Source organism: Stegastes partitus, unplaced genomic scaffold (genome assembly GCF_000690725.1).
Source record: "Stegastes partitus isolate 25-593 unplaced genomic scaffold, Stegastes_partitus-1.0.2 Scaffold611, whole genome shotgun sequence".
NCBI lineage: Eukaryota > Metazoa > Chordata > Actinopteri > Pomacentridae > Stegastes > Stegastes partitus.
The window spans coordinates 108,690-125,242 of NW_007578342.1; positions in this window are offsets into that span (position 1 = coordinate 108,690).

Below are 16,553 nucleotides of genomic sequence, written 5' to 3' on the forward strand. Positions count from 1 at the left end.
GGACGGCGAGCCGGAGGATGAGCGAGCCGACGGCCTGGTTGTCAAACCCGCAACTTTACGGGCAGTTTACAAGGTAAACACATTTAATTCTGTTGATCCGTCCAAACATGGCCGTTATCCGCCCGTCGACATTCTCGGCATCCCCTGCATTACTCGGGCCCTTTGCTCTGCGCTCGCCTCCCTGCGCTCCCTCCATCCCTCCTCGGCCTCTGTGTAAGCATCGGGGCGGGGTGGGGCTGAGGGGTTGTTAAACATTTTTCTTCCTTCTTAATTGTTTTGACTTGTGCCATTGGCATCCCGATTAGGCCCCATTGATTTCCCACCGCTAAGTGCATTGATTTCTACATTTCTCATTGATCCCCACTTCTAAATCTACCCACACACACTCTCTCTGTGTCTGTCTCTCTTTCTCTCCGCGAACATCACGCAGGCCGAGCATGAGCACGCCTGAGTGTGTGTGTGTGTGTGCGTGCGTGCATGTGTGTGTGTGTGTGCATGAGAAAGAGAGAGAGGCATGTAGAGAGTAGCTATGGAGGAAAAAGACGCAGAGAAAAGAGATTTGAGAGTTTAGTCGATGGTGTTTATGTAGTACAAGAAAAGGGATTATAAGGGTTGTGTGAATAAAATGCACATCTCGGAGGAGACCTGTGGAGTGTGTGTGTGTGTGTGTGTGAGTCAAAAGAGGTTAAAAAGTGAATCTTTTGTGAACGTTTCTGTCTAATTTTTATATCAATTTTAACTTTAAAGAAGCTTTTTGTGGTAGAATTCAGTTATAGTTGCAGATTTTGTGTTACATGCTATTTCAGCACCGCAATACTTTGTGCAGGACACCTTTCACTTCTTATTTTTTTATTTATTTTTTTTAAAAGCTATGTCTTGCTATCATTCGTGTACACGCGCAGACACACACACACTCTTCCCTCCTGATCGTATTCCATGGTGTCCAGGAGAGCTGGCTCTGATCCTCTCAGTGTTTAAGGCTCTCATCTCCCCCTCCCCAACTTCTGCACATAGACACACACTAACACACACTCCAGGCTGCATGGGCTGGAAAGCTCCATCCATGTCATTGGCATTACCTCGAGCCTTGATGCTGCGTTTGTGCTAAGCTAAGCGGTTTGAGAAGAACCAGAGGCGTGTGTCTGTGTGTGTGTGTCCATGTGTGTGTGTTTGGTGCATGTTACAGTCTGTTTGCATGTGTGTGAATATCTTGCATGAGTATGATGGGCTCTGGTGTTTCTGTGCTTTGTTGGACGTTACGCTGTGTTTGCATGAGTGTGCTGCTCAGCGCGTCTATACGTTTGTGTCCATGTGTGCAGCAGCAGCAGCAGCAGCACACGAGTCGGCGTGTGTTTGTGTGTGGAATACAGGATTGTCTGTGAACCTGATAAAGAATGACAGCACAAAGTCGATATTGCAAACCCCCACGCCACCCCTCCCTCCATCCCTTACTTCAGTGCTGTCCTGCATTTTACATCTTAAATCCATTACACCCAATCCAGGATGAAATGGGATGCAGAACATGTGTGAAATGCGAGCACCGGCAAATTCGCAGGAGGAAAAACATCTTCAAAGTCGGAATAAAATTATGCGTGAAATAAAAGAGAATATACATGAAAAAAAATCCCCAGCCTATAGAGATAAGAACACAGAAACACATTCAGTGAGGAAAAAATGTGTATTCACAAACCGATTTTCACGCCGACTGTGATTTCCAGCGCGCTCCGGGTCGAGGCAGGCTCATGAGCTGTAAGCAAGAGCATTGATCTGCCTCAATGATCGTATCAAGGTGCTGTATCGACAGCATTGTGTTTTACTCTTTTCTGTTTGTCCTCTGTGGCCTAAGAGGAATAATGGATATGTAGGAGAGGTATTGGCAGGGCCCGGACTGGCCTATTGACAATCTGTCAGCATTGATTACTTAGTCAGTCCGCAAGAGGAAAGGGCGAGGGACATAGACAGAGAACTGGAGAGACGGGAAGAGAGCGAGATGCTGAAAATAGATAAAATGTCAGAAGCAAAGAATAACGTGTGCGCACAAAGAAGATGTGAGTGTGTTTATGAGGGTCAGTGTCACATGACTGTGTGTGTGCATTTATAATAACACAAGTAACACAACTGTAATCATTCTCCTTCCCTCAGTGAATATTTTATAGTGTTTATTAAGCCCCGTGTAACAGCCTCGTAATCATTCTCCGCTTCCATTCGCTCCCTGGCCGCGCCGTGTGTGTCTGTGTGTGCGGTTACAGCAGCAGCGGAGGGGTAGGTGGTGATATAATTGTAAGCTGGTATTGATTGGCCCCCCTTGTTATTGATGAGGGAGAATTTAATTCAACCAACTCGTTTGTCAACATGACACTGCCATTTAACAATGAACTCTCTCTCTCTCACACACACACACACACACACACACACACACACACACACAGAGCAGACAGATAAAGAGCAACAAGATCTATTCCTCCAATAGACTCCATGTAGTGCAGCGGACACATTCACTTACACAGATGATTTGGCTTTTTTTCAGATTTGTTTGTCTCTTTTAACACATCTGATGCTGAATCGAAAAAAAAAAAATCTCTTTGAAATACCGATATGATGTCAACTTTTGTGTTGTATTTTAGAGCTTTAAAGCGTCCAGTCGTGTCAGTTTATATCTGAGTGGTGGGAAAGTGTGCGATGGTGTGTCAGTTATCTCATTGTAAAGCATAAATATCAATCATTTTAAATACTGTTCTGTACTCGGGCTGCACAGGATTTTGTTCCAACGTGCACGACATTGCAAAAAGTGCGTTGTGAAGGACGGAAAATTAACTCAATGCTTGATGCAAAAAGAAAACTTGTGTATTTGTCATTGTCCTTGCCTAATTTGTAAGAGACGTTTGTCTGATAGAACAAAATTTACAAGATTTAAGGGTTCTTGGACATACTGAGATTTTTTTTTGTAAATCATGCGCACAAGACACTGAGTTTGTTGACCTGCAGGCTCCACATGTGCACAGCAAAACAAGGGAAGAACAGGAGAGAGAAACATTGAAAAGGAAGATTTGGTTGTGAAAGGTAACCAAAAGAAAAGAAAAGAATGTTGATTTTGCAGATGTTTGAGCGCTTAAATCAGCCCCACAAAGCCCTGTATGACGAGTGCAAAGCCAGATCCGGATGCCACCCTAAGTGAAAAAAACTAGTTTGGATGTCATTGTCAGTGTATGAGAGAGGCTCCAACCAGCTTTTTCCAGCTTTTATAAAAATTATTTTCCTATTTAGTGCAGGTGTTGCCCCTCCCACGAAAGCACCACAGTCATTCTAGAATGATTGATCCTTTCCAAATGCTTATATCGCAATATGTATCGCAGAAAAATATATCGCAATGTCGGTTTCTTTCCTGTATCTTGCAGCGCCGTTCTGTACAAACACACCAGTTCCCTGTCAGATGTGGATCCAGAAACAACAGGTTTTGCTTTGAAAGGTAACAGGGAGAATCTATTTTAGGCTCCTTTTATACTGCTGTCTCTTTGTGGGTGTGTGCTTTCGTATGTGTGTAACTGATCAGAAGTCCACTATGGCCCATAAGCCCGCGATGTCAGACAAAGCAATCACCACAGCAGGTTGCAGAGTAGTTATAAAAGGATAGATATTACAGAAGGGAAAAAGAACATATTGCTATTGATGAGGCCCGCCGTGCGCCATATTCTTCACCTCTCCTTCAAATCCGCACACACACACCTCCCTCCCCTCCTGCGATGGACGCACAAAACACACTATATTCTACAAGAAATAATTGCTTTTGTCTGGAAGGAGTTTGGATCGGGGCTCCTCTGCGCTCGGCCTCATCTGGAGAGGGGGGCTCTTGAGGGACAACCGGTCGCTTCTTTATATGGCTGCTCCTCTCCCTCCTCCTCCTGCTCCTGCTGCCTTTCTTTCTGCTCCCTCTCTCACTCGTTGGGCACGCGGATGTCATCTGTCAATGGGGAGTGGGCTTCTTTTTTTTTCTTTTTTTTTTATGGGGGGCCCTCCTTTGTGATGTGACGTGTGTCTATGCATAGATTACATCAAAAGCTGCAACGGAAATGCTCTGAATCAAAGGACACTTGCTTGAGATTAAGAACATCAGCAATGACCGGTGTAACTACGGGCAGTTGTAGTAGAAATACACAAGTGGTTGCAGCACTAGCACAGGGGTTAAAGTAGAAGCCAGGGCCTCAGGAGTAGCCACAGTGTTAATATAGCAGCATTAGTAGCAGCTGATGCAGTAATAATACAAATAATGTGGGCAAAGTGGCTGCAGTATTGGCTACTAGTTGTGGTGGTGGAGGCCACAGCAGCAGCAGCAGCAGTATTGGCAAAAAGCCTGAGGCCTCTCTAAATATGAGAGCCATAATTGATCGATAACTTATTAACAGCTCAGTCTCACCTCGGAGTGTATACACAGAGAGAGAGGTGCGTGTGGTTTGGTCGATTTTCTTTTATTGACTGCGATATTTAGCGTATAGATTTTTCTATTTAAAAAATCCATGTTGGCGATAATCTGGAGTGTAAATGCGGAGCGCGGATCGGGGCGGTGCGTCTGACAGCCGGCTGCTGCAGACACGAGGAGGAGAGAGGTGATGACCGGGAGGCACCTTTACAGCGCACATATGCGCGCAAACTGCAACTAAAACCAGCCCCTTAATAGGGAAAGCACGCAATTTGGATTCAGCTCAACTGACATTTTACGCACATTTTACGCATACACGCACATAGCCTTCCCGAGCCCGACATAATTACTAATTTAACAGCCGTGGCTCTGCAGGCTTTGATTATCCACCTCTGTGGAAAAAAATACATTAGTTGAGTGCTGCAGGTGACCTTGCGTAGGCCAGACCCACGTAAATCTATATGAGAGGGAGGGAAGGAGAGAGAGGGGGAGAGAGGGGGAGAGATCCACCTGCTGAAATATACATCAAAGGTTCTCCCCTTTGAATTCATGTCCGCACATTGTGAAGAGGCGATCGATTTCTCGGAGGCCGGCGATGATGTGATTATTGGCTTCATTATAATGAAGTAATCAGAAGATCAATTGGCTGAATCTGCGCTCGTCTTGTTCGGGATTATAGTGGTCAAAGAAATGCGTGTGTTGAGGAGAGTGTGTGTGTGTTGTAAAATAAAATGTTAGTAAATCAACACGAAGAAAGAAAATGGATTTTTTGAAAGAAAGCTCGTAAACATATTTCAGCGCAACAACGCGCCTTTAATCTGAGCTCCACAGATCACATCCAAGAAAGTGTGCGCTGTGAAAGAAAGCCCGCAGAACCCGGAGAGGGGGCTGTGTGTTTGTGTATATGTATATGCGCGTGTGCGCGCGTGTTTGTGTGTTGGGGTTGAAGGGGGATCGAGGTAGAGAGAAGAGGGGAGGGAAGGGGGGCAAGAAAAAAAGGGGGCTGGGTATCTCAGTCTGTCTCCCGGCCAGAGCGCTCCGCCGTGCCAGAGTGCGTTCAGGCTGCGCGGTGTCGGACCGAAACCACCGGGGTTCCCAAAATAAACTGAAGGGACACTGATAGGCGCGCACACACACGTAGGATACACACGGAGACGGACCGGGAGAGAGAGATCGGTACACCGGCGGATGGCGGAGCAGAGCCAAAGAAAAGACTCTACAGCGTAAAAGGAAAAAGGGGCCACCGCTTTCCTCTCCTCTCGTTCTGTCTTTGCGCATCAGTTGAGGAGGAAACCAGAGGACTGGTACTGATATGGATTCATTCATGTATTTTTCTATTGATTTTGCTTTAATTAGTGACCCCCGGTAGAGAAAGAGGGAGAGAGAGGAGCAGCGAGGGGAGGAGAGGGAGGAGCGAAAGTCAGACTGGGGTGCCTGCGTAGCCTTACTTTATTATTTCATTAATTCTGTCTTTTACCAAATTATGCGTTTTATTATTGTGTCGCTTTGTGCGTTCTTCAGCAGACCAGCCAGCTACTAACCAAATCTTTAGGAGAACCAAAAAAAAAAAAAAGAAAGAAAAAACAACAACTCCAGTCTACACACGGACAGTTTCCCCCGTTTTTCCTTACCGAGGATTCACCGGTGGACAGTGTTTGTTTGAGACTTTTTTAATGACAGTGCAGGAGGAGAGATCCGTCTTTTATCAACCCAAACCAAAGCAAACCGGGCCGAGGAGGAGACACGGAGACAGAAAAGCCACTGTGATCTTTACGCACAGCAGTCTGGAGCCGATAAATTGAGTCTAATTGTGTCTGCGTTACATCCAGAGACGAGCACCGACCGCAACCACATTCACATGGCCGCAGTGATCTCACATATCACCCGATGGACAGTCACCTGCGGCCGGTACTAGCCTGCATGGAGAACCGCTGGTAGCTTTATTCATCCTGCCGAAGCCCAGCAGTGTCCGCTGCGCGCCCCGAACATCGCGGCGTGATCGTGTGTGTGTTCCGGACTCCGAGAAGTGAAGGGGATCATAATGTCCGTCTGTCCGCCAGAGCTGCACAAAATCCAAAAGTAGAGCGATGTGAATCAGTGAAGCTCGATTCACGGAAGAAGAAAGAAAGAAAAAAGCCAAATACTTCGCCTCCCTTTTTGTTTTTTCCTCCAAACCATCCCGTCCTTCCACACGGCTGCTCACAAACCGGGAAAGCAGACGAAGACAGGCCAAAGAACGACGGCAGGACGACGGATAAGAGAAGAAGAAAGTGAGACTAAAATAAAAAACAACGACCCCCAGGTCGACAGAGGACCATGTTTGTCCCCCTGCCGGTCCCCTTCGTCTTTCAGAGAACAGCGTCCGACTTCAGCGCCTGGAGACTCAAGTCCTCGCTGGCTCCGCGGTCCAGCCCCGGTAAGACGCCTCTCCTCCGGTGCTTCTGTCGCCACTACACAAAGAGTCACACAGCTGAAATTATTTCTATTTCTGACCACAGAAATGTAGCCTAAAAAACAACATTTTAACCTCTCTCTCTTTTATTTTTATTTTTACTAAACTTGTACATCCCAAGATAAGAATAATTCCATGGTTTAATTTCAGTCTTTTTCATGATCCTACACAAAACTCACAACAAGTTTTTTATTTTGCTAATATGAAAGTTCCTACATCTGCACCCATATAAATTTCAGGTATTATTTCTTTAAGTAATAATTTAGTCTACATTCTTTTATTTTGTTGTATAAAATTCCACTTGTGTCCAGAATTAGCGATGATATTTTTCTTTACACATTTGTGATTCTGCTTTGTTTGAAATTCCACAAACAAGTGTTTCTTGTGAAGGAAAATTTGAAGACGAAATACACATAGCCTAAAGGTGTGTATTTTCGTTCTTTCGTCACCTTCAAACCCTATATCGCCCTCCCCAAAAAAAGGATTGAGAAATATCTCCAAAAATCACTTTAACTTACTTGCACACGAGTCCCAAAAATGCAAAACACACCAAAATTGGATGCATGAACACTCGGGTCATTAGCATCCATCACAGTCTCACAGAGGCGCCACACTCGCTCCTCATCTTTTCCTCTTTCATTCATGGCAATCCATCCATCTCATCCTCCATCCCATCTGTCTCCGCTCCTCTCCTCTCCTTCAGCCTTTTCTCGGTCAGGTTTGAGGGGGAAATATTCATGGTCATCTATTGATCAGAACGTATTGATCCCTGACTGGGGCCACTGTGGGAAAACGGGAGTTTACTGTCAAGTTGGCTGAGGGAGAAAGTTTGGCGACACAGGAGAAGTGACACGTTCAGAGGAATTGAAATTCAAATGCGTGTCAAAAAAAAAAACAACAATTATATATTTTATTGCTCTTTAAGAGACTTGATTGCTCTGCTGATCAGTCGTTATTTACTAAAATGAACTTATGACACCTTTGTGCTGTGCTTGAATACATCACTGTCGCTATGTTGTTGGTTTTATGAATTGCACTGTAGTTTTTTAAAAATCTCTTCTGCTGCTGCTATTATGTTTTTATCATATTTCTAATGTGGTGCATGTCTTAACTGTGATATTTGCATAAAATTTGCTTCATGCATAAAAACATCAAACGTGCAGAAAGCTTCATATGAGCCGTTCAGGTGTCCAGTGATCAAGTTAAAGACAGCTGGTTGCATTATTCGGTCATTATGCTGGAGGTTGTTTTGGTTTTTGTTCACCACCTGGGAGTTGTTAAACTTTGTTGTCCACCGTTTTAACAAAATACCCAAAGCGTGTGCTGAAGCGTGTGTCCATGACAGTGTCTGTTTCCACCACCTCCGTCCGCCCAGGCGGAAATTTCAAAAGACAGATGAGGGTATGCGCGTATGCTGATCCTCGCCGAGCCGTGCAGGGGTAATTCAGGCTATCACCTTAAGTAGGTGTCAGGAGGAGAAAAACGGTCGAGGTTTTAATGAGAGCTGCTTCTGGAGCCTTTGACAGGCGACATATAACCACTGGCTTCTGCTTTTTTTTTGCATTGGGGGGATGGGGATGCGGGGTCAATTTCTCTGTGGGTCCTCTAAGAAATTAAAGTAAAACATGATGGGAGAACGAGGAGAAGAGGTGGAAGCTGGGAGCAACGGGAGCGATTGAATGAGTGAATGAATAACAGAATGAGCGAGTGCATAAATGAATAATGAATGAATGGGAAGGTTAAAGTATCAGTTAGCGAATTAACATGTGAAAGAATCGGCGGCTCGAGTGAATGAAAGCAGCGAAGAGGCCGAGAGAATAAACAGTTGAGTGGTTGGAAAAATTAATAAACAGATTACCAGTAAAATACAGACGCCGTGAAGGAAACAAGTCTTTCATGAGGTTCAAGAATGGATACAGGAGTGTGATTGGCTGTGTGGTAAATTATGTAGAAGTGAATTAAGCAGAGGAGTAAATAGGTTGAAGTGTGAGTACGAGTGAGCCAGCAGTTCTGCAGCCTCTCCGCTGTATTTCCACATGTGAGGAAAATGAAAGGGTCAGAGTGCCTGAGCCGGCTGCTTTTTTATTTAAACATGTTGGTGTGATAAGCAGCCAATACACACGAGACACATAAACTGTGCAGGAGAGCAAAGGCCAACACTCATCCCTCCTCTCCCCTGTTATTTCTCCTCTTTTCTCCATCTTTTATCCTTAATCTCCAGAGAGAAAGAAACTCTGAATCCTCTGTTTCTCATTGTTTTTTTTTTTTCTTATTTCTGTGAAGTATTCACTTTACACGAAAGCCTTTTTCGGTAAAATGCAAACTCTCTCTCTGTGTCTCGTTCCCTGCGGACCGGGAGGTTGTTGAATTGGATTTGCCTGGTGTGGTTCGGCCAGGCCCCATAAGCCACTTTAGCTAAGTCTGTTACCCACAATTCTCTGTGTCTCTCTGATCTGCGCCTTTGACCGAAGGTGTGCATGTGTGCATCTGTACGATTGCCTGCACCTCCGAGTGTGTGTGTGTGTGTATATGTGTGTGTTTGCGTGTGCACATATCTGGGTGTGTTAGTGCAACCAAAGACGGAGTGTCAAAAGTCTAAGATGAGGTGAGTGAGGTTCAGTGGAGATGGAGGCAGAGAGGAGTCCTAAACAGCAGACGCTAGCAGACAGTGGCTCTACAGTGGATCTAAACCGAGGGCTTATGGGTTTTTTGTCAGCTCCACTCTTAAACACTACACTGTTGAGTCCAGTGGCCTCGGCTCTGCGGGGCCTAGCACACATCACGATGCTTTTTAAACACACTCGATTCAATTTCCTATCAGACATGTAAGTTATTTTTCTCACGTGCAGTAATACGATTCTGCGCCGCCTCCGAAAAAAATGACGTTCCTGTACAGCTAAACCGCACTCTCAATTTTTAACCAACATATCCATTCCGTTTTTTTTTTATTGCTTTACCGTCGCTCCTTTTCAGCAAACCAATCACATATTAGATGGGGCGGGGCTTGTCGCCCAGAAAATGGAGGAGAAGCTTCAAAGGTGTTGCAATAGGGTCGTGTTTTAACCCAAACTCTGCATGTTGCCCTAAAATCTAACCAAACATTGGCAGAAAGATCCAGAAAGCTGATCCAACTATTTATTTGTTATATATGACGATTGGGATGGTCAGGGAGTTAAGGGATGTTTTTTCATACACTTAACGGAGGTCACAAATACGCAAAGACAAAATAAATCCAAGTCAAATCAACATGTCAGCTCTAGGAAGTTGTTTAAAGTGGGCAGACGTTACTTAAACTTGTTTTATTGATGCATAATCTTGGAACTTCCATCTGCTCAAAGAAATGTAAACTTAAGAATCTAATGCAATCCGAATAAGAAATCCCAACAGTCATTGCTGCAAAATATCAACACTAGAAGATTGGAAAGTTTGTTTTTTGAAACTCACGAGGGTTCTCTGTTTGTTCTTGGTGCAGCGGTTTCGACGGGAAAAGACTTCGAAGGCCAAAGTTTGGGGTTGTACAACTTCCTGTGTGTGTGTTTAGTCCGATTTAGTGTTGATTTCAGGTGAAGTGAGGTTCTTCAAGTTGTGATTTTAACAAGAATGATGGTCCCATATAAAATGCTAACTTTCATGTTCGTGGTGAGGGTCTGTCGTCTTCTCCTACCTCCTCACATGACCTGTGTAGCTCCAGCAAGGCCTTCCCTACCACCTCACAGTGCAGTTCAGTCGTACAGGAGTGTCATTTTTAGGAGACAGGCTGGTCTAATTGTGTAAATACACTTTTATTTGGAGGTAGTTCCAGACTGTCACCTGGCAGTAAGTCAATGAGCAGGGTCACATAATTAACTGCTAACAGTAAAGGAAATCTATTAGTCAGAGTTTTACTGCTTTTATGTCCTCTGAGTAACGTCTAAAGGCTGTTTTAGAATCTCCCGCTATTAATGGACGTGTTATTTCTCATGTATGGAAACAGAAAAAAGGTCTGAATGTCGCCTTGATCTCGACTGGCTGAAAGAGCTGCTGCATGAATGCAAACTTTATCACACTGAGTGGATCCTTCAGCACATGAAGTATGCAGGAAAACACTTTCACTCACGCTGAGATGCTCCTGCTTTTTTTCTTCCTTTTTTTTCATTTGTATACCATTAACCTTAGATTATTAACCTCATAAATATAAACTGTAAAGCAGTGATTTTGAATACCTGGAATAATATGACACATTTCCACCATTTCTTAGTAAGGAACGTTGTATTATGTAGAATTTTGAAACTCTTCTTTCACAGCTTTAATTAACAAGGTCTGACTGTGATTGCATTTTTTGCTCTTTGTGTCGGTTTTCTACAAGAGTGACCTTGTTTTGAGAGGAACGGTGTTTCTCTAGCTCTGTAGGAGTGTAATTTTTGACATAGAGGGCTGAGGGCAGGAACGAGGATGAACCCTGACATCTTTTCCATGTCACAAACCGTCAGAGGATAGAGGAGAGGAGAAGCCGAAAACAAAACACCTCATTGACCTCGTTCGCCATTTTTACACCCTGCTATCCGAACATTCAGATTCACCGCTGACGGCTCATTTCCAGCATCACATCTTTGCCGTTAGGACTCAGAACGTTGTGTTTTGTGCAGCTCAGAGATCTGACCAGACAGCCTCTTCTTCTGTGGTTTTCAGAGGGCAGGCGGGGTGGAGAGGGACCTGTAGCTGCTGCTGCTCTGTCCCTGCTCTGCACCACAACAAAGGAAATCTAAATGCTCTTTTATTTTATGTACACTGCTGTAAAATCCTCCAGGGCCACTGTGGCCCATATAAAACTGAGAGCTGTCAAATTCACAGAGAGAAGGCACGTGTCTGGATGGAGAGGGATGGTTTATTTATGTTGGCTACTCCGAGAGGCCTCTTATTCCAGCTGTAGTTATTCAGCACAGTGTTCATTTTAGCCCCTGGTCCAGCCCGTTCAGCCGCTCCGTCTGCTTTTCTACATAGTTAGATGCAGTAAAACAAAGTGAGGAAAAATCATAATGATCAAACAAGAAGAGCTGTCTGGAAAATATTTCGTGCAATTAAAAATACAACAAAGAAAAACGAGCAAAACAAACAAACAAAAAAAAAAATCCTGTGATGGTTCGTGAATTAGCGCGGCAGACGAAACAGCGCATGCAGAAACAATAAGGCGATGTGGCGGTAGTATTGTGTGGTTTAACAACAGCGCAGAGAAAGTTTTATTTCAGAGTTCAAAGCGCAAACCTCCTGCCCACACAAACATTCACACACACACAATCATATATACACACACACAAAGTGCTCCGTGCTGCTCGATAACTACCTCCTCTCACACCCAGGATCTTCACCTCGCGGAGCCCAGGAGGGGGTTGTGGTGTCTGGGCCACACCAAACTGAGCCTGAGCAAAGGCCCCTGTGCCTCCATTAATTGGCTTTCTATGTGTGTGTTTGTGTGCGATTGTGTGTGTGTGTGTGGATAAGGAAGTACGCGTGAGAGGAAGACTGAGATTTGGCTCGAGGTGGGAGCAGCCTGCCTTGTGTGTCTGTGCATATGTAGGAGGTCCACAGGTGTGTGTTTATGAATCAGTGTGTGTGTGTGTGTGTGTGTGAATGAGCAGGTGTTTGCAGCTTCAGACGCAGACGTGAGCGCAAACGTGTGTGTTTATTAGGAGACGGAAAATTAATGCAAGCTAGAACTTGTGTTATTTGTGCAAATGCGTGCGTGTGTTTGTGTGTGAAGCCAGCAGCCCTGTGCGAGGAGGCAGACAGGTAGACGATTCAATAATTGCACGTTGAGGTCAGTTATGGATCTTTCCGGCATGTGTGGTTTATCTGGAAACCACAAGAAGCTCATAGCTGCCCATTGTGTGAGTGGTTTTAACCTTCCACCGCTATTGATTAGCCAGCATTGACTACTCTCCCGCCACCCCATTTGTGTGTGCAGACTGTTGATGTGTGTGCATGAGAATTTGTGGTTTGTGGGTGGATTGAGTGTGTGTGCGTGTGTGTGGTGACATGGGTGTGCAGGAATGCCAGAGAGTGTGTGTGTGTGTGTGTGTGTGCATGTGAGGACACCTGCTTCTGAGTGTGTGTGTGAGTATGGATCAGATTTTAAAAGGGGCAGCGTTGTTGGTGAGTCCCGGTGCTAACGTGATTGCGAATGACAAAGCGTCCAGGCGGGTTTGTTAGCTCCATAATGGGGAATCAATAGACACAACACAGATGTCAATACAACATGCTTTATTGCGTTAAGCCGCCTCACCCCCACCCTGGGCTCTGCACACACACACTCACACACACAAATTCCATCTGAGGTTGTATCTGCTCCGTAGGTGCTGTTTGAAATACATGCAGATTTTAAAACACATTAAATCACACCCAACAGTTTGTAACATCGTCTGTCTGATGTGTTTGTTTACTGCCTTTTCCAGAGTTCACTTCTCAGTAACTCACTGATCAGTGCTGTGATTTAGCAAAGCTGTCGCCTAAAAATGTGTGCTTCCACAACTAAACTTCATTCAGTTTGAAGGAAATGTATTTCTTCCCGAAAGATAAAACTGTGGCAGGAAAAGCTTTCAGTTTAAAAGGAGGTACAGAGGGAGACTGGAGGCATAGGGAGACCAAGGTTCGAGTCCCGCGTGGGAACATTATTCTTAGACCCAAGTTTCATTTTACTCCTTGTTTACTTTTGGTATTCACTCGCTGCTTGGTTAGGTTTAGGCACCATGGTTAGGGTTCTCTGGAAAAAAAAGCAGAGTTTGGGTTAAAATTTGAAGCTTTTTCCTCCATTTTCTGGGTTATCACCATGTTTGGTCCCACCACATCTATTGTAGGAGTGGTTGGCTGAAAAGGAGCAACAGTAAAGCAGTGAAATAAATGGATGGAAAGGATGTGTTGATGAGAAACGCACCACAACAAAACATAATCTAATGATATGCTTCCCCTAAAACAGAATTGGGAATGCAGTTTAGTAGGGAAGGAAAAAATATTCAATGAGAAGATTGTCTATGCTGAATAAAAGTATAAAGGCAACTTGTAATATCTGATTAAATTCTGCTCTTTCTGTTTAACATTTGGCAATGATGTTTGTTGTTTTGACAAACAACACCTCTACAACAGAATGGACAAACAAGAATGCTCTATATTGGAAATGATGGAGGGCAGATGGAGAGGCCAGAACGTAAAAGTCAGTAATGAGTCACACTTTTGCAATGCAGAAATTTACTGAAGTTGTCCATGCTGCTGTGGGAAGTTGTGCCACTCTTCTTGAAGGGCTCAGGGAAGTTGGCAGACATTTTGGGAGGCAGAATCAAGTTGTTGCACATCCAGAGCTGTTGAAAATGATTTCTTAGATGGTGGAGTTGTGGAAGTCCAGGTGCTTGGTCACGCCCCTAACTGACACGCAGCATCCAGCGGAAAAACTGCCTGTTTTTGTCTTCGTTTTGTCGTCTGTGGCATTGTGTCATTTGAATAAAGCTGCATTTTAAGTTGTTTTACTGGTCAAAGGAGAGTCTGTGTTCAACACCTGATGAGGCTCGGCGATGGAGAATTTGTCTCGACTTGAGCAGCTCACATTTAATTTTTTATTTTAACTTTTTCTCAAAGTCAGAAGTCATTTATAGTTTTGTTCGGTGTATTTATTTCAAACCTTAAATGAATCACTAAACTAGGAGACATATCCTGAGGAAAAGCTTCCACTTGCTGCACTGCTTTCTTATTGACAGCGCGGTCATTACTGTGTCTTCACTGTGTTTCCCAGTTTTCACTTCACAGAGAAACTGTGTGATCAGTCCTTTGTCATCTTCTTCCACCAATTTCCTCAAGTTTGTGCCCATTGGATTTACGGTTTCTCTCTTCTTCTTTTTTTCCTCCCTGCATCTTTATTGAAGTCCAAAAAAGATGATTGTGTTCCCTTTATTCCAAACAAACTGGAGGAATTGAACACACCACTTTTCATGTGCCAGCAGATATTTCATATCACACATCATATCATGGTTACAAGCAAATGTGAAGTTACTGTCAGTATACAGGAGCAGAATATATATATATGTACTGTCATATCATAAATGCATCATGCCGTGTGCATTACCTTCACAACACACACACACACACACACACACACACACACACACACACACACACACACACGCACACACACACGCACAGCTTTTGTCTTTGTTACATATAGATGATAAAAGCCATTTCACACTGTGGACACTCCCTGCTGTGCAGATAGGAAATAAAAATCTCCCCACAACCAAATATGGTCGCCTGAACTCCGCTTCCCTTCTGCTGCTGTCCGTTTGTCTGTCCATCCAAGCAGCTCAAACTCTCATTGTTACCGTGGAAACATTCATAGGCCATTAGACACACATATAGGAAGGAAAGAATGCAGGTAAACGCTGTCCTCCTCCACACATAAACACACATGCATCCCGGGTTGGACAGTCATCTTAGTCTTGCGCTCTTGATGGTTGCCCTTAATGGTCCCAAAGACCATTAAGGGCTAAATTGGCTGTACTCAGGCTATATTTGACTGCCCTGTGTGTCCCGCTCTCTTTGGGTATGTAATCGGCAATCATATCTAAGTATGTGTGTGTGCGTCGGTGTGCATTCGCAGCCATTTGCGGGTTCATCTCCGTCATGTCTGTCCATGTAAACACGAGTACTTCTTGAGTACTTGTGTCTTGTCTGTGTGTAAAATCGGTGTTTTCCCACATGGCTCGCCTCAGTACTTATGTGTGTGTTTATACCGGCCAGTGTCCATTTTACACCCCCAGCAAATAATGAATTGTGGGCACAGCAGGGGACCTTTTTTTGGTTTAACACCAATGCACACCCTTAATCGAATGCACTCAGTGTGTGCTGCCCCTTTGTCCGACAAGGTGTCTGTCGATGGGCTTTCTCCTCAGCGCACATAAACGCCATAAAGAACCCCGTGCCTATTCATTCGTCTCATAGCTCACATTCCTTCTCTCCACGCTCCTCTCCACCTCTGCTTTCACTCCCTCCATCACTCTAATTCCCTGCCTTGGCCTGCGGTGCAACCCGGCGTGTTCGGCTGGAAGAAGGGAAGGCAGAGAGAAAAGAGAACGCGAGGCCAAGAAAGGCATGAAGGCTGCTCAGCGCATTAGTGGCTGCTCTGAGGTCGGCTCCGCTGCTCACCTTCTAATTAAGCAGAATAATGAGGTTTCACACTGTACAGGAATCACAGGGTTGGGCGTTACGAGTGTTCCTTTTTGGTTTCTTTCACCGTATTAGCACCTAAAGAATGCTGGGATCCCATTTGGGATATTAACTATGATATATATATATAAATGAATATAATAGCTATTTCAAGAGATGACCAAACTTTTGAAACCCTTTCGGAATACTTGAAAAGGTGTCAAGTCAGATGTACATCAAAGAAAACCAAAGGATCAATCAAGACATCACTAATAATGATATTTTTCTTGATGGATATCATTTCCCTCCATTTTAAACTAAAGAGTTCCTTCCACACCACCATTGTTTTATTAAATATGTCTAGAGACACGTGAGAAGGCAAAAAGGACGGCAAACACAGTTCACATTAGCAATACATAAAATAGTTCAACCCTCTGTACTTTAAAACTTGCCAGCAGTTAAAAAGGCATGTTGTCTTTGAAAAATCTCCACAATTACACCACCTGTTATCGCCAGAAAAAGCTG